This window comes from Pipistrellus kuhlii, unplaced genomic scaffold (genome assembly GCF_014108245.1).
Source record: "Pipistrellus kuhlii isolate mPipKuh1 unplaced genomic scaffold, mPipKuh1.p scaffold_m20_p_2, whole genome shotgun sequence".
Lineage (NCBI taxonomy): Eukaryota > Metazoa > Chordata > Mammalia > Chiroptera > Vespertilionidae > Pipistrellus > Pipistrellus kuhlii.
In genome coordinates this window covers 66,566,785-66,586,359 of record NW_023425515.1, presented here as the reverse complement: position 1 = coordinate 66,586,359, position 19,575 = coordinate 66,566,785, and the positions used below count along the sequence as shown (strand labels likewise).

General features: G+C 38.0%; 1 long non-coding RNA gene across 1 annotated transcript in view; it reads right to left on the bottom strand.

Annotated features, from left to right (window-relative positions):
* Positions 1-19,575, bottom strand: part of LOC118723634 — a 31,460-nt gene that overhangs the window by 2,122 nt on the left and 9,763 nt on the right. Inside the window, exons 2-4 of the long non-coding RNA XR_004989332.2 lie at positions 7,508-7,513; positions 4,878-4,892; positions 2,714-2,724 (exon numbers count right to left, since the gene is read on the bottom strand). This is a non-coding gene — a long non-coding RNA (uncharacterized LOC118723634). The remainder of the gene's footprint in view (positions 1-2,713; positions 2,725-4,877; positions 4,893-7,507; positions 7,514-19,575) is intronic.

Sequence of the window (19,575 nt, the reverse complement as noted above, 5' to 3'; positions counted from 1 at the left end):
ATAGGGTAGAGTCCCTAGGCCTGGACGGCAATCAGGGTTGATCTGTGGGGATACTGGTGGGCAGGGTGATCAGGGGACCCCTACTAGCTGCCACCTTGACTGGCATCCGGGCACAGCCTGCTGACCAGCCACGCCTCCCAATTGCCACCGATGGTGGCTTCCCTCTTGGGGGGGCAGATGCTCAATGCAGGAGCTGCCCTACTCGGTCATTCCACAGGTCATTCTACACAGGTCATTCCACCATTTGATCAATTTGCATATTAGCGTTTTATTATATAGGATTAGAAAGTTTGCCATAATATGCCATGGAGAGGCTAAAGGTAGTGCTAGGGCGATAAACTTTATACTTAATGAAGGAAAGAGAAATAATAACTTGATGTCAAAGAAGATTTGCTCCATTAGTTATGTAAAGCTAACTAGGTTTAAAATATCATAGAAAAATTATAACAAAATCTCAACTATTTACTGACTTCTCAGATGAATGGATAATAGAGAGCTTGTATTCTTTAAGTAAATGGTGAGCCTGAGAATTACTGTTAAATTGCTCTGAACCTAAGGAAAAAGAAAAGGAAGAATTATAACAAGACCTGAGGGTAAGAGTGGTATGGAAAACTGAAGCCATGAGAGCTGGAAAAACAGTTCTGGGAAAAGAGAGAGAAGAATTAGAACTCTGAAAAGAGAAGTAAGAGAGCTAATGGAGAATTACATTAAGTGTTTTGTGTGGTGTGAAAATGCAATCCTCTTCTTCTTTTCCCACAAAACTTTTTCTAACAGCCTCTTCCCCCCCCCCACCCCAAAGTAAATTTAATCTTACCACATCTTAAAAACATTTTAGATTATACTAAAGTATTGATTCTTTCTTTAAGCAAGGGGTAGGACAAGACTGTTAAGTTTCTATGGAGCCCAGACCTAATTGGGAAACAAGCACTTTATTCCCATTTCAAGCATTCACCTTACTCTGTGCTTGTGGAATCTCACAGAGACAATTTTGAAACTGTGAAAAATGAGTCAAGAGACTTATAACTACAAAAGTTGTCAAAGCTACAGAAGGAGAATTTACAACTACAGTTTTTACCATTTTCAAATACATTTTTTGGAAAACTTAGGTTGTCTTCCATTTTAAGTCAATATTATTTTTTTTAAAATGCAACAGTGATCTTGTTCTAGTAAAAACTTGGATAGAGAGGGGTGGTTTTCAAAGAGTGACAGCTTCAGGGTAAGGAGCAGGCCAAGACAAGAGACCTCTCAGTTTCCATCATCTCTTCTAGTTAATCAGAGTGGCTTCGCTTTTATGTATTTCAAATATTATCATTCCAGATTTAAAAATTCATCATATTTTAAAGAAATTTAAAAATTCAGTTCTTTGGGGAAAATTTGAATACTTTCCTGTGTATTCTCTTTATTAGGTAAAACATAATATACAACCTCGCTCCCATTTTCAAATACTTGTCTGCTTGTTTTTTTCTGAAAAACCTGCCTTTAAGTTCTTTCTATATGTTTTCCCCTCCCAATCAACCCTCACTACCTGCCATGAAGATCCCTCATATATTGTACTCTCAAGACAACTGCAAATCTGCCACGTTGACCTTGTGTGCTTAGGACATCTGTGGCATTGCTTTTGACTTGTGCCTCCCTCTCTATGTTTTGCTTTCAATTTTTATTTTGCATTTTGATTCCAGATTTTTATTCTAAAATAAAAGTATTTTTGGTATCCTCCCATGTGTCTCTGACTCCTTCAGCCTTATGAGTGGTCTGTGAAGTCAAGTGCATGACTTCAGATTCCTCATCTTCAATTATAGAATCAAACAAAATCAAAATATGATCTTTAAAACTTTAAAGCATAAATTAATTATGAGTCTGTTTATAGATGTGCTCTATGGCTTACATTAGAGTTCAGAGATGATATTTACTACATTTAAATTATAAACAGGCCCCATGTCAGGCAACTCTGCCAGGAGATAAAACAATACAGGGACCAATCTTTTAAGAAAGCATTGATAAAGCAGCTGGCCAATTTTTATTCTTTAGTCAACCTATCGTAGGGAACTTTTTCATGTAACCCAAAATGCAGGTCAAGAGAGAGAAATCAGTGGCTTAAGTGCACTGTGAGACTCAATCACCTGCTTATGCAAATTTCTTGTGCCATTAGGAGCTTCTCAAGCCCAATGTCGTATATACCCCGCCCATTAAATAATGGCTGTTGTCACACATGCCCAGAAATGTAAGACAGGTGGTTCACGTTTCTGGTCACTCATCCTATGGTGACTGACTTCCACAGTCTCTAGGACAAACCATACTTCAGAGCTATTTCTCAAATGGAGCGTGGTTGCTGAAAAGAGCATCCTCTTGTTCAAAATTCTGAAACAGTCAGGCAGACATTTGTGGCAGGCTCCATTTAGCATTCCAGGAGCCTACAGGAAATTTAAGCACTTTTAGATCAGCTGGAAGCTAAGGCTTAAGTGACAGAGCACTTGCAATGCAACCTAGGACAGCAGGGGAGCCTTCTATAGATCATATTTAAAGCATCAAAACCTGGTGCTCCCCTGCGACTCTGTGTGGCATGCAGCGACCCCTTTTTCTAGGACCTATGAGTATAATAAACTTTGTTTTTTTTTGTGCCAAAAAGAAAAGTTCTATAGGTTATTTGGTAAATGGTCAGAGTAGCACATCCGAATATTGGATTCATATTGCATCCAAAATCAAAGAGACCCACTAAATGTTGAACTTTTTCCCTGTGGTTGGTAGGACAAAGTGTAGCACTTGTCATTCCTTTGAAGGATATTACATGCCTGAAAATTGGACATCCAGAAACTTCATGGAACTGGCATGTCCATGAATTTTCTTGAGGTTTATATTCCATTATCTTGCATTCATTTTTCTTCCCAAGATATTATGCATATTATGCTCACCAGGTCCAATATGCATGATGTCTTTAATGTAGTGGACAGTGTAATGTTCTGTGGAAATGTGAGGTGACCAATATTCCTGTGCACTTAATTATGATAGAGAACCAGAAAGTTAATATAGAGGGAACTAAGATTGTAAAAAATACTATTGGCTCTTCGAGGTGAAAGAAAATGGATTCTGATAGCCTTGGTTTTATATATATATATATATATATATATATATATATATATATATATATATATATATATATTTAGCCTAAGCAACCAAATGACAAAATGACCCATTTCTATGACGTGCACTGACCACTGCGGGCAGATGCTCAACACAGGAGCTACACCTGGTGGTCAGTGCACTCCCACAGCCAACCTCCCATGGCCAGCCAAACTCCCACAGCCCCAATCTGCCCTGATTGTCTGCCAGGCTTAGGGACCCCACCTGTGCACAAGTTTATGCACTGGGCCTCTAGTTATAAAAATAATTTGCCATCTCACAAACTTTGTATTAGTCATTAGGGCACTAGTCAAGTACCCATAATAGTAAGTCTTCTACAGTTGACCTTCCCACCTGCCATGTTGAAATACTCGTGTCACTCCCTAAAACCCATCTAAGTTTTCAGAAATGGAGAAGAGAAGAAATACCACCTGTATCAGTTTTTTTGGGCTGATGTAACAAGGTACCACAAACTGGGTGGCAATAAACATCAGGAAATTTTTGTCTCACAGTATTGAAGGCCAAAAGTCCAAAATCAAGATGGTGATAGGGCCATGCATCCTCTGAAAGCTGTAGAGGGGAATCTTCTTTGCCTCTCCTTACCTTTCCATGGTGGCCATTGGTCCTGGACACTTCTAAGCTTGGCATTTGAATCACCCCAGTTCTACCTACATAGTCACATGGCTTTGTACCTCTGTGAGCCTCTCTGTCTTAACCTGGGAGAGAGCGAGAGAAACATCAATGAGGAGAGAGAATCATTGATTAGCTGCTTCCTGCACACTCCCTACTGGGGATTGTGCCCAAAATCTGGGCATGTGCCCTGACTAGGAATCAGACCATGCCCTCCTGGTTCGTAGGCTGAGGCTCAACATTGATTACATAGGTCATGCCAGTATGACCTCATCATAATTTAACTAATTATATCTGCAAAAGCCATGTGTCCAACCAAGGTTACTACCTGAGGTACAGAATGTTGGAATATCAATATATCTTTTGGGTGGTTGGAAGACAGTTTAACCCATAGCATCAGCTTCATTTATTCTCAGAACTTTGACATAGTTCCTCATTTCTGAAATTTTCCTAAGGATTCAGTAATGTATTTTGTAAATAAGGATTACTTCAGGGGCTTCAAATATATTATTTCTATCTCAATAGAATCCATTCCATTCATCAGGAAAATGCTAGTTATAGTTTATATATATATATATATATATATATATATATATATATATATATATATACACACACACACACCAATTATACAATACATTCAGAAACATGGAAAAATAGTATCAGCATGTATCTGCAAATTCACCCAGGCTGAAATTCCATTACTGCCTGATCCCATGGCCTAAGCCTTCATTATGACTTGTCTCACAGTGGCATTCTGACACCCAGAATCAGCTCCTTGAGTATTGATTGCCCTTTCCCAGTTGATGGTAACTCATCAGTTTTCTTGGAGTAAAGAGATGTAGGACCTTTTGGGGAAAACCATAAAGAAACTTCATATTACATACTGTGACAATATCACATATACATATTATCTCTAGATTGAAAACTCTAGCTAAATCAGTCTATGTAAAACGGGCCTGGGAATTGGATGAAGGCAATGACATTTCATCATAGTGATAGTGATTGAAATTAAGTATACTGTAAGTTTGCAAACTCGGGAGCTTCATCAGTCCCTGCGAGTACACATTTTAAGGATAGGGGAGGGAGTGACGAGCTTTAGATTGCCTGGGTCCAGCTCACAGGTCAACTGATGATCACATTCTCTCAATGACCTCTTCTATCATGTACATCAACCAGACCTATAATTTGATAGTTTTTTCATTTGCTTTTACAAAAATCTATAGGGCAATGGTCCTCTGCCCAGATATTTTAAGCCACTGCTAGTAATTTCTAATTATCAAAGCATCTTGATTAACAAAGGGGCCTAATTTCCATGACAGAAGCCATGCCTATTGATCAGTGCTGTCATTTGTCACCTTTCTACCAGAATCAGGAAGGAGAGAAGCCAAAGAGATTTCAAGGAATTGGCTTCCATGACCCCGGTGGTGGAAAGTCTGATGTCTGCAGGGCAGGCCGCAGGCTGGCACCTCTTAAGCAAGAACTCACTGCAGTCCATTGGTTGAATTGTTTTCTAACTCAGAGACCGTAGTTTTGCTTTCTTAATTGTTTTCCAGTTTCATTGAGAAATGAAGTACTGATTTATATGTATTGTGAAATTTTTAGCACAATCATTTCAGCTAACTTCATCTTACATAGATACAATATAAATGAAAGAAATATAAAAAAATAAATTTTGCATTGTAATCAGAATTCTTAGGATTCACTTTTAATATTTCTATGCATCATACAGCAGTGCTAGCAACAGTCATTATATAGTACACTTAATCTCTATTACTGATTTTTCTTATAACTTGAAGTTTGTACCTTTTAATGACCTTCCTTCAATTCCTACCTGTCACTCTCCATCTCTGGTAACCAACTACAAGCCTATTCTCTCTTTTTATGAGTTTTTGTATTGTTTTAATTCCCACATATAAGTGAGATATCTTTCTCTGTCTGACCTATTTCACTTAGTATAATGCTTTTAAGGTCCATTCATGTTGTTGCAAATGGTAGGAATTCATTTTTTTTTTAGAGCTAAACAACATTCTATTGTATATATTTTCCCACAACTTCTTTAATCATTCACTGATGGCCACTCAGGGTGTGCCCATGTTTTGACTACTGTAAAGTAATGTTGCTATGAACATGGGGATGCAGATATCTTTTATAGTTAGTGTTTTCATTGCTTTTGGATATCCCCAGAAGTGGAGTTGATGAATTATATCGTAATTCTATTTTTAGTTTTTGAGGGTCCACCATATTGTTTTTCATAGTAGCTGTACTAATTTTTAATCCTACCAATAGTGCACAAGGGTTTCCTTGAACCATTTAATGGTTTCCTTTGTTTTACTGAACTTCTTTTTTTATGAATTTAAATACACACACACACACACACACACACACACACACACACGCACCATATTTTCTGGCGTATAAGACGACCCCCTAATTTTACAGTTAAAACATAGGTTTAGGCCTATATTCGCTGTATAAGACTTACCCCCCACTTCCGAGACAACACCAGTTCTTTTTTTAATAGACCCCCTCTCTGACTCTGGCCAATCTGAGCAGGCTTTTTACTAGAACACAGTGTAGCTTCGGGTACAGAACATTTTAGTTGTCTGTGTGTCCCTGTAATTCACCAAACTTTTTAAAGATGATTATTCTGATTTCTTTGCATGAGTGTTCATATATCCATTTCTTTAAACTTAGTTATTAGAGCTTAATTAGTTATCATTAGTGATATCATATTTACTTATTTTGGGGGTGTGATATATATCTATATATATTTGCTTTCTTATATTGTTATCTCTGTGTTTGAGTAATCAGTTTCCTTTTCCTTCACCAGTCAGCTCAGTTTAGGTTTCTGGGCATGTCTGCTAGTAATTTCACTGGGCACATGGGGCCAGTTATTATGTTCTATTTGGGGAGTGAGGCAACTGTTCACACTTGGGGGAAGAGAAGAGTGTACCACTGGCTAAGGACACTTGGATAGAAACTAGGTGTTCTGGCCAGTCCTGTTGGGGTGCAGAGAGGAGCCACAGCAGGTGGGATTATATGTCAGCTCCTATGCCTGGGCAGGAAGGGGAGGGGTCACCCAGGCAACTTTCAATGTTCTTAACAGGCTCCCTGGTGGGAGAGGCTGGGTATAATGAAACCACCTGCCTATGTGTAACAGGGAAACTCCTCACACCCAGTACTGGCTTTTCTCTGAGGGCTATCAGCTCTGCCTGCCACACTTTGGTGTAAGCTCCATCACATTTAGAAGTTGTCACCAGCCTTTAGGCTGATAGGCTGAGTGGGGCTGTGACTCAACTCCTTGCATGATCATAGGCAAACCAGGCTCAAGGGTCAGCAAAACTCCTCCTTTGAGGATCTGAGTTAGACAGATATGCACTCCAGCTAAGTTTCCAAATCAGAGGGCACCCCTGTCTTGGTTCTGCAGATAAACAATCTGGAAAATCCTTAGAATACTATAGAAAGAGGAATATAAAGATTTAGGAGGCTAGGGGTGATGGAGTAGAGTATTATATACAGCTTATTCATCTAAACTCTAATTATGCTATTGCTTAGAACTACTCCCCGGGCACTGTGGGTATGAACTTGGTCTGCCAAGATCCATGTGTTAATTATTGCAAGACCCTCTCCTTTCTGCATCATAGATTTCCAGTGGTTGAGCCCAGAAGATTCTCCTATAATTCCCAGCGGTGATATCAGATTAGGGACTTCCACAAAGTGACCCACAATGCTACAGGGGCTGGTTGTCCCCTTCCACATGGTTCTTTTTTCTCACTGGAGGATCAGGGGATCCTCGTGTGTGGCTCCGTGCTGGCCTTGGAAAGGGGCAATGCCATCAACATGTGGCCACTTCTCTTACCTTCCGTTCTTCCTGGTCACTGCAGTGCATGGGTTACTTCAGCCTCTCCCTGTGTTCTAGGGTTCTCTCCATGGTGTTTTGTTCTTGAATAGTTTTTAGTTGGTTTGTTTGTTTTTGTGAGGGGAAGCAAAGTCAGGAATGACATATATTGTCATCTTGGTGTCTTCATGATCCTCTAGTTTTGCTTTTAAGGCTTACAACTGATAAAGTGAGGTTCCTCCAGATTATGAAAGGTAATGTCCTTCACTTACAGTCACCTGGTTATAAATGTTAGCTTCATTTACAAAATACCTTCATAGCAACAAGATTAAGGTTTAATTGAATAGCTAAGTTCTATATCCTACTGAACCTGACACACAAAATTAACCATAACGCTTCTTTTTCTGGGACCCATCACTCAGTGAAATAAGTCAGACCGTTTAAATGGCAGGATTTCCTACTTTAATATAGGCTTACATAACCTCTATAGAGCTTTATAATAACCTGGTATGTTTCTCACTTATGAGTTTTTCAGGGCTTTGGTGACAAGTATGTTCTCTGGGTCCTCCCACAGACATAATTAGAGTTTGGAGGAGTAAGCTGTATACTAGTATAATAATGTACTCCATCATCCCTATCTTCCTAAGTCTTTATATTCCTCTTTCTATAGTGTGCTAAGGATTTTCTGGATTGTTTATATCAGTCAGTGTAAGCCAGTCTTGAGTCAGAAGCACTCCCAGGTACTCCTGCTGGCATACTGAATTCCACCTCTCTGGAAAATGTACACACATTGTTAAACTTGACCTAACTGAAAAATGTGCTCCTTCTTTTCTACTTAGACACTGGAATATATTTTCACACATATTCTTCAGTGTGATTACACAGAAAGTAGCAAAGCCTTGAAAATGTTGGCTGTCAAACTATTGCATCCCATGATTGATTTTGTTTTTGACCCTTGGACATATGGGGTGTGACTCTATTCTTAGTCAGGATGCAGTAAGTTTAGGGCAGTGTCATGAAAACAGTTGGGTTTTGCTTGCAAGGTAAGTACCTCATGTGAGGACTTACAGGATCTCAAACAACATAGAATTAGCCTCATAAGACAGAGATAAGAGGTCTTCTGTGGACATGGGAGGATTAATAGATTTGGTGGGCCAGAAAACCCAGATTCCTTTTAATCTACCTAAGTACATTCATCCCCGTTGTGAGATTCCAATTTTTCCCTGAAAATTGCCCTAAATTACAAAGAGACTTGATACAGTGTGCTTGCATATATATATATATATATATATATATATATATATATATATATATATATATATTGTAGCCTATCCAAACTCTGCCTTTCAGTTTTAGTATATTGTCCTGATAAGAGATCATTTTAGGGCAGCCCTGGTTCTTGACAATACTTCAAGCTAAAAATGGAAAAATTTCATCATTTTTGTCAAAGTTCCCTTCCTCTTTCCTTCCCTATCCTTTGTTCCATCTATCATCTTTTTCCCTTCTTCTCTTCCTTCCTTCCTCTTTTCCTCCTCCTCCCCCTTCTCCTCCCCCTTCTTCTCTCCCTTCTTAGTGCATATCTTGTTTAAGTACAAGCTTTATAGTCTCTATCTTGTCCTTTTTATCTTGTTCTTTCTCTTTACCAAAGCCCATGTTAGAAACCTGTTTTTCTAACAAAGCCCAGCCTTTATTCTAGGTGATATTGTATGGTGATTTAAGTAACTTTTTTGTCACTTCATGCAGGGTATTTTTTGTACTTCGTTTTTCAATCATATTACACTATCATTACTGCTTTTACTCCAAACCAGTTGAGACAATCCCAGATGTTCATCTGAAGTGTCAACTTCTTGCTTCAAATATTTTATCAGTGTTGTTAAAAGAAACCATTTATGTTCAGAAGATAAATTTTAATACAGAATATTAGGTGGTAGAACATCATTTGAAGAGCTTCATGAGAATGTTTTAGGTTTGGTCTAGTGAAATGATTTCCAGATACATATGGGACTGACTCACAGGAGCATCATTTTTTACCTCAGGCAAATGCTAGAGTTAGGAGTTTGAGAACACCCTGGGGCCCTGATTCAGGCTTTGTAAAATTGGAAATAAAAAGCTGTCATGGAAACTATCTCTTAACACAGAAAGAGATGACATTTAAACATTGCTTCTCTTAAGCCTTCCAAATCTTAAACCAGTCCATCTAACAAGTAGAATCTAATTTAGATTTTTAAAAAATCTAAGTTGAAGGTAGTCTGGAAAATAGGGTTTTCACCTTCCCAATTTAACTGATAGGATGATGAATATGAGGTTGTGTAAGTCCTTTTCTCAGTTTTTATCAGAAATGGAAATCTGGATGCCACCCAATAGTGACTTAGGAGGCTCTTGAATTTCCCTCCTTTCACAGATGCACCAAATATAATATACAGCTTCACATAGCAATTGCCTCTGAGAGAAATACGAAAACTAGCCAAGTGATTCCTACATATCAGGCAACTGAGAAAAAGCCACATCAAAACAGGCTGGAAAGGCTAAGACACATGCTCACCAAAAAACCCACCCCTACCATAGTGTGATCAAATCAGGAGAAAAATCCTACCCCCAAGCTGCTCCTTGTAGAGCAAGAAATTTGGCCCATTCTTATGAAACCCCAACTTTTAAGGCTATCGTCCAAGAGATGGACCCCCAAATTACCTAGCTCTGAAAGCGAATGGGGCTGGCATTGGTGAGTCCAACAGAACCATAGCAAACAAAGGAGCATTGCATGCAAGAACTGTCTGTGGCAATCTCCCTGGGGCTCAGTGCAGAGGGCATCAGGCAGAATGCCCACCCTCAGTCTTTTCCTGGAAGGAATTTGACTACATACTTTATACACTGCTACTTGAAGGCCCAACTTCTAATTAGAGTACATCTGGATGCTGACTGTGATCCTCCCAGGAGTCTGAAAGAGCCATGTGCACTTCCCTGCCTTCCCCTTCTGAATCACTCTAACAGTAAAACCAAGAACCCAGCTTCTCCCTGAAAGGAGCTTGTCCACACATCTAGTCCTCTAATTTTGAGGCAACCATCTGAGAGACAGGCCTTCAAATCACCTACCTCTGATAGCTAAAAAGCCTGGGCCCTCACATATTAAATTTTTAAAAAGCAGTCTTCAAAGGGGTGAACACTTTTGTCAGCTATTCCCTCAGGGAATAGCACAGAGAGAGCTCACAACAATGCCTGTGTCCCAGTTTTTCCTTGGGAAGAATTTGCATATGTTCCCAGCTGCTGTCTGAGGTTCTGGCTTCTAATAACTTCATGTGCTCACTGTGATCCTCCCAGGAGCCTGATAGAACTGGTGAGTTCATCCCTCCCAATTTCCCCCCCAGCTTGCTCTAGCAATAATACCAGCGTTCAGTTTCTCCCTGAAAGGAGCTTATTAACATATGGAGCACCCCAACTTTTATGGCTGTCATCCAACTGTTATTAGCTCCCAAATCACCTAGTGCTAGGAGCTGATAAAGGATTAACATTCATGAGTCCCCAGGGACCACAGAAAACAAAGAGGCAGTTCTATTTGGGTGCATAAGCAATTTCAGAGACTATTCCCTCTGGCTCAATGCAGAGGGAATAGACAAAAAATACCCAGCTCCTCACTGATAGGAGCTAGACTGCATATCTAACATCCTGATTTTCCCAGCTGTGCTACTTGGAAGTTGAGCTTCTAATTAGCCTACATTGCTGGGGCAAGCAATCAGTAGTCATCCTGGTGCCTGAACAGGCATATGGGTGTTTTCTATGCCTGTAGGAAACCAACAGGTCTTGATACATTCTCAGCTTCTGAGAGCCACTCATATACAAAGACAGCTGCTTAGACAATCACATAGGTTTGAGCTGGGTGGGGCTGATTGGCAAGGTTCATCTATCAGGCGTCCTCAAACTTTTTAAAGTGGGGGCCAGATCATGGTCCCTCAGAGAGCTGGAGGGCCGGACTATATGAACTACTAATTCCTACTGTAACACCTCGGCTGCGCTCACTGCCCAAAAAACCTGGCGGGCCGGATCAGACTCCTCTGCGGGCCGCATGTGGCCTGCGGGCCGTAGTTTGAAGACCCCTGACAGCTCTCAAGTTAGAGAGATAGGCAGAAACCTAAACAGATAGTTAAATAAAATAAAGAAACAAGGGAACATCTTCCAAACAAAAGAATAATATGTCTCCAGAAACTGACCTTAATTAAACAGAAATGATTTACACAATAGAGTTCAGAATAGCAATCATAAAGATACCCACTGAGGTAAGAAGACCAATATATAAATAAAGTGAAAATTTCAGCAAGGAAAAGATATTAAAAACTATTAAATGTAAATAAAATTGACGAATACAGTAACTGAACTGGAAAAAAAATTATGAAGAGGTTCAACAGCAGACTAGTTCAAGCAAAAGAAAGGATCATAGAACGTAGGAATATATGATAGGCTATTAAACTTTAAAGAATAATGAAATTATATCAAGCATCTTCCCCTACTACAGTGGTATAAAAGTAGAAATTAGTTACAAGAGAAAAACTTGAAAATTCACAATTATGTGGAAATGAACAGCCTGCTCCTGAACAACCAATTTGGTCAAAGAAAAAATCAAAGACCAAGGTAGAAATAAATGAAATAGAGAGTAGAAGCTCAATAGAAAATATCAATGAAACCAAAAGCTGTTTTTTTTAAAAGATAAACAAAATTGACAAAAGTTTAGCTAGACTAAGAAAATAAAAGAGAAGACAATATCAGAAAAAAAGAGTTGTGACTTATAATAAATACTAATAACTATAAGAAACTACTGCAAATAATCATATGTTAAAAAAATAAATTCCTACAAACTTACAAGCCTCTAAGACTAAATTATGGCTGAATAGAAAATATGAACAAACCAATTACTTGTAAGGAGATTAAGTCAATAATAATAAAAATAGAAATAAAAAATCCCAACAAAACAAAAGTCCAGGACCAGAAAGCTTCACTGGTGAATTCAATAAAACATTTCAAGAAATATTAATAGCATTTTTTTCTGAAAATTAAAAAAAAAAATAGAAAAGTAGGGAACACTTCCTAACTCACTTTATGAGTCTAGAATTACCAAGATACCAAAGCCAAACAAGGAAGAAAATTATAGGCCAATATCATTTGGGAGAATAGACTTTTTTTAAATTCTCAATAAAATTACACAGTACATTTAAGAGATAATACTCCATGATCAAGTGAGATTTATTGCAGGGATTCAATGATGGTGCAACATAGACAAATTTATAAATGTTATGTATACCAGAAAACCAAAATGAAAGATATAATTCATGTGATTATCTCAAGAGATGCAGGGGGAAAAAAGCATTTGATAAAATTCAGCATACAGTCATGACAAAAACTTCCAAAAGATTAGATATAGGTGGAATGTGCCTTAACATTCCATGTATGATAACCTCACAGCTAATGTTGTATTTAAAGCTTTCAGAGAAAAGCTGAAAGTTTTTTCTATAAAGTGAGAAATGTCTACTCTTGCTATATCTATTCAACACAGTACTGGAAGTTCTAGCCAGGGTATTTAGGCAAGAAAAAAAAAAATTAAAGTATCCAGTTGGAAAATCAGAAGTGAAATTGTCTGATTGTAGATGATATATTATATAGAGAAAACACTGAAGACTCCACCAAAAAACAATATTAGAAGTAACAAACAAATTCATTAAAGTTGCAGGATACAAATCAATACCAAGAAATCAGTTGTATTTCTATATAGCAATAATTACTGTCAGGAAAGGAAGTTATAAAACAGTCGATTTACAATAGCATAAAAAATATCTAGGAATAAATTTAACCACAATGTGGAAGATCTGTACACATAAAACTATAAAAATTGATGAAAGTGAAATGAAAGCACAAAAGATACTCTCTATTCATGGATTGAAAGAATTAATATTATTTAAATGTCCGTGCTACCCAAAGTGATCTATAGACTCAATGTAATACCTGTAAAAATTCCAATGGAATTTTGTTTTAAAAAATTCCTAAAATTTATGTAGAACCTATAAGACTCTATATATAACCAAAACAATCTTGAGGAAGATCAAAGCTGGAGGCATTTGATATCCTCATTTCAAACTATATTACAAAGTGATAATAATGAAAACAGTATGGTATTATCATAAATCAGACACATAGATCAGTGGAACAGAACAGAGGGCACATGGGTAAACCCTGCATTAATCATTAACTAAGGCACTAAGAAAACACAAGGGGAAAGGATAGTCTCTCTTCAATAGTCTTGGCAAAACTGGGCATTCAGACAAGACACCCATATCTTGCATCATAAGCAAAAGTCAACTCAAAATGTATTAAAGACTTGAAGAGAAGGCCTGACCCTGTCAAACTTTAAAACATACACACACACACACACACAAAAAAAAAATAACATGTGGTAAGATCCTTATCATTAGTCTTGGCAATTACTTTTTGGATATGACACACAAAGGAAATACAACAAAAGTAAAGTCAACATAAAAAACTTCTGCATAGCAAAGGAAGCTGTCAACAGAATGAAAAGGCAAATGGGGGAAAATACTTGCAAACCACATACTCAATAATTAATATACAAAATATACAAGAAACTTATATAATTCAGTATCAAAAAACAACACACAACCCAATTAAAAAATGGGCACAGGTCCTGATTAGACATTTTCCTGAAAACATACTAAATGACCAGCAAGTATGTGAAAAGAGATTCAACATCACAAATTGTCAGGGAAATACAAATCAAACCACAATGAAATATCATCTCACATCTGTTAGAACAGCTATTATCAAAAAGACAACCAGTACAAAAAACAGCATGTAGATTCCCCAAGAAATTAAAAATAGAATTACCATATCATCCAACAACCCTACTTCTGGGTACTTATCCAAGGAAACAAAACCACAGTCTCAAAGAGATAGCTGTACTCCCGTATTCATTGCAGCATAATCACAATAACAAAAAACCTAAGTGTATGTTGACAGGTGAATGGGCAAAAATATATATAAATAAAATCTATATATCTATATCTATATCTATATCTATATCTATATCTATATATATATATATATATATATATATATATATACACACACACACACATATAATCCTATCTAATAAAGAGGTAATATGCTAACTGACCATCATGCCCTCACAAGATGGTGGCACCCACAGCCAATAAAGAGGGAATATGCTAATTGCCACACCCTCAGAAGATGGCGGCACCCACAGCCCCATCTCATGGCAATGCCCAGTCCCCTCAGCCCCATCTCAGCCCCCCTCAGCCCAGTCCCCCAGCCCCCTCAGCCCTGCCTCATCCAGCCTCAGTCCCCCAGTCCCCTTAGCCGTGCCTCATCCAGCCTCAGTCCCCCAGTCCTCTCAACCCCATCTCACCCAGTCCCCACAACATCCAACTTCATCCAGCCTCAGTCCCCCAGTCCCTTCAGCCCCACAGGGAAAGGCAGTTGGGGGCGATTGGGCCAGCAAGGGAGGGATATCGGAGGCAATTTGGCCAGCAGGGGGGAACAGTTGGGGATTATCATGCCAGAAAGGGTGCAGTTTGGGGGCTAGCAGGCTAGCAGGCAGAGTAGTTAGGGGCAATCAGGCAGGCAGGTAGGCAAGTGGTTAGGAGCCAGCAGTCCCGGATTGTGTCTGACTGCTGAGGGATCGCAGATTGGAGAGGGTACAGGCTGAGCTGAGGGACACCACCCCCAATGCATGAATTTTGTGCACTGGGCCTCTAGTATATTATATATTATACATCATATAGATTATATCATTCAGCCTTGAAATAAATTAAGGTAGTTCTACCATTTGCAACACTTGGCTGAATATGGAGGGTACTGTGGTATGAGAAATAAGCTAGACAGAGAAAGACAAATACTGAATGGTAGCACTTATATGTTAGAATTTTTTTAAAAAACCACACTCATAGCAACAAAAAGTAGAATAGTGGTTGCCTGGGCCTGGTTGGGGGAGTTTAAGAAATAGTGAGATATTGGTAAAATGATACAAACTTTCAGTTATGAGAGTCTGAGGATATAATATATAACATGGTGATGACAGTTGATAATATTGAATTGAATAATTAAAATTTGCTTTGAAACAAGGCCTGGGGATGGGGAAGGAGGCAGGCTAGAAGGGGTCAAAATAGGCAAAAAAGGGAACATATGTCACACTTTCAACAATAAAGATTTAAAAAAAAAAAAAAAAGAAAGAAAGTAGAACTCAAGAAAGTAGAACTCACCCCCGAAAAAAGCAGAAATATGGAGCAGAGGACCTGCCTGGTGAAGTTGTTTTGCTAAGGATCAGTCCTGTAGCCTTGATCGTACATGGAGTCTGTGTGGTTAAAAATCTACATTTTCTTTCATAGATTATAGATTATAAATAGATTACAAGATATCTAGACCTCATTCTGATAATAATCCCAATTCTATATTTGCCAAATAAGGGAGTAGACTGGAAGCCCTCCAGTGTAGTTTTTATTGTTTTCAGAGTGTAAATTCTCCTTCTGACATCATGGCTAATGTCAAGCTACCAATCAAATGCCAATGGAATGGGAAGGGATGGGCATAGTCAACTCTTTTTTTTAATTAATTTCTTTATTGATTAAGGTATCACATATTTGTCCTCAACCCCCCATTTCCCCCCCACTCATGCCCCCATCCCCCTATTGTCCTTGACCACTAGTTAGTCTCATATGTGTGCACATAAGTCCTTTGGTTGATCTCTTCCTTTTATCCCCATTCTCCCTTTGAGGAGAATGGGGATAAACAGTCTGACCTATGGCTCCTTATCTCTGGGTCTGTTCTTGTTCATCAGTCTATGTTGTTCACCATTTCCCCTAGATTAGTGAGATCATGTCCTACTGGAAATATAAAAATAAAAAATGAGACAAGCAATAATCGTTATGCTGAAAGAAATATGAATCAGTCAGTAGTGAGCTTCTTTCTGGGCCACCAGTTCTTTTGAGACCCAATTTCAATGTCAATCAGTTCCTTATGTGTACATGTCAGCAATGATATTCCAGTTCTGGATGGTGGGCAAATGGTGGTAATGCAGGTCCAACCCTCTCTGGTCTGGTCCTGGGCAACCTGCAGTGATATACAGCTGCTGACTGCTATTATGGTAAGGCATCATCAGCAACTCCCATCTCTGAACTGCTTCTCTTCTGTCTTCATGGTTGGTGTAGTCCTATCAATTCCTCTCTGTTGCCAGAATCCACATGGCCTCGGAGTAGTTTTCTGAAAATATACAAACATATTCTTGACCAAAAGGTAATAAAAGAATATTTTCTATAAATTTGATTTGGGGTCCTTTTTTATTTTTTTGCCCAAATGATTTTTCCTCTGGCTTGTTTTGACACCATGTGTTTTTCATGGGCGTCTTGCTGATAGCATTACAATTAATTTTCTAAAGTACAAATTTTTCTAGATGTAATTTACTTTCAGTATATTTTTCCTTGCTTGATATTCTTCTACTTTCCCTCTTTTTTATTTAAATATTAGGAGGCTTTTGAAAATTTTATAATGTAGTTTTGATAGTTTTTAAATTTTAATTTTTTACACTATAATATGACTGCTTTAGGTCCTTTTCCTGTTGTGAGATTTATCATGAGATGAACTACCAATAAAAATTTTAGTTAACACTTTAGGAACAACTTTTTGTCAAGTGCAATTAGTTTTAAAAACCTTCCAGAGTGTGTTTCAGCACTTCTCCAAGCCTCTGGCTTCCGAGAAGAATGGAGGAAGTGCTCCCTTGGATGGGGCTTTGGCTCACCCTGGAGGCCCACTGAGGCATGCTAGTATATCCGCTCAGTGTAATTCTGAAGCTGTTGCTGTTGTGTAGTTCTGAAGTGCATTGCATTTCTGAAGTGAAGGGAGAAGATTAGAAAGCACACAGTGGTCCTTAATCCAATCCCCGTGATTCTGTCTGAGATTAGATAAGGGATGTGTGAGCATGGGATGCCCAAACTGGTTGACTGAGCCACCTTTGGAAAGCTGCTGAGTACACACACCTTAAATCTGGAGCTGTGTTTCTTTCCCTCTCGGAACGTGCATTAGTTTGTTATATTCACTAGCATGACTATCTGTCTGGTACTTTTCCAGGAAAGAACCACAAAAGTTTGAACACTATATGCTTTTGCTCATTACCATATTCCAAGTGTCTAGCGATAGCACCCAGACTGGCACTTTGAAAAGTATAGAATCCCCAGAATGCCAGAGTTCAATTCTTTCTTAAAGGCAACCTACCTATTCCTTGATTCATCTATATGCCCACAAATGACCCCCAAATGGTCCTGAATTATACTATAATAAAATAACTAAATTATAGTTCTTGATTTCTTGGAAGCAATATTTAAATACAGATACACTTTTCATGTGCTTTGCTAGATAGATAATGTCTACCTTTTAAATCTTCCTTATAAATCAGGCATTACTCTCCTTCAGATACTGTGCAACCAAATACTGAATGCAAAGAAATCTATTCTGGGTCTCAATAAAGTAATATTTCTTTGTTTTATCTATGACAAATACCTTCATATGATTCACATCTAAGAACACAGTAACATCCCCAGAGAATGGGACAGAGGAATCATACTGGATTTATTATTATGATAAATGAGAAATATTTCAATTGTGGAAAGATTCAGAGATGCCTCCTAGTGGAAATCTGAACTTAAGAAGATGAAATATTCTATTTCAATGACTTTCTGCTTCCATTTCTAAATCAACCCACCAGTTTCATATTTACAACTGAGATAATTCATTAATTCAAAAATTTATTATATAACTACAGTCTATAAAGTCCTTTTTGCCCGCCTTCTAAATTGCTATGATGCTAGGAGAGTTATTTAATTTTTTCAGAAGAGAGAAAAATATAACCACAAGAAAACTGAAAATTAATTTCAAAACCATTTATTGCAAAGAGCCAAAAGTAATAAAGAACACTGGAACAGTAGATGACAATACCTTTTTGAATGTCAATTTCATGAGCTCATCACAATTTAAAGATTCTCAAAAAAATTCAGAATATTTTTAGAAAGAAATTTAACTTCACACACTAAATTCAAGAAACTCAGTTCGTGGGGTCAGCAATCTCTTTCTTGTGCTGCGCCCCTAACAAAGACAACAGTAATTGGTTAAGTCTCTTTTCAATTGTAAAAAAAACTGTCAAAACAGGTACAAATCTTACAATATAGGTTGACCTAAAATGGAGCCAAGTTAAACGGAGGCTGAATTGCAACCAGATGGGAATATTGGAGAAACTATTAAGTACTAGGTGATCTAACTGTTTAGAGTAGTTGATCTAAATGTTTTATAAAGTACTTTTCTCCTAAAATTCTGTATCTACAAAAAATATGAAGAGAAATTATAGATATTTTAGCCAATGAACTATATAATAGTATCCATTCGAGTGCACAAAACGTTACCTGATTGTCTATATATCTTTTTTTATTTTATTTTTCAGTTACAATTGATATTCAGTATTACTTTGTATTAGTTTCAGGTGTACAGCATAGTGTTTATGATTTATGTAATTTACAAAGTGATCCCCCAACAAATCTTGTATCCATCTGGCATCATACACGGTTATTACAATACTAGAGGCCCAATGCACAAAATTCTTGCAAGAATAGGCCTTCCTTCCTTCCGGCTGCTGGCACTGGCTTCCCTCTGACACCTGGGATCTGGGCATCCCTCTGGCTACTGGCAGGGAAGCCCAAAACTCAAGCAAGCCTCCAGCCCGGGGTGCCCTCGCAGCCCCAGCTTTGTCCAGAAGGTCATTTGGAAGGATATCTGGCCTAATTAGCATAGTATGTTTTTATTATTATGGATTATTGACTATATTTTCTATGCTGTACTTTGCATCCCCACAACTATTTTGTGATTATCACTTTAGTTGATTATCTATAAATCTTGATGTCAATTTATAAGCTTCACAGAGTCATGGATGT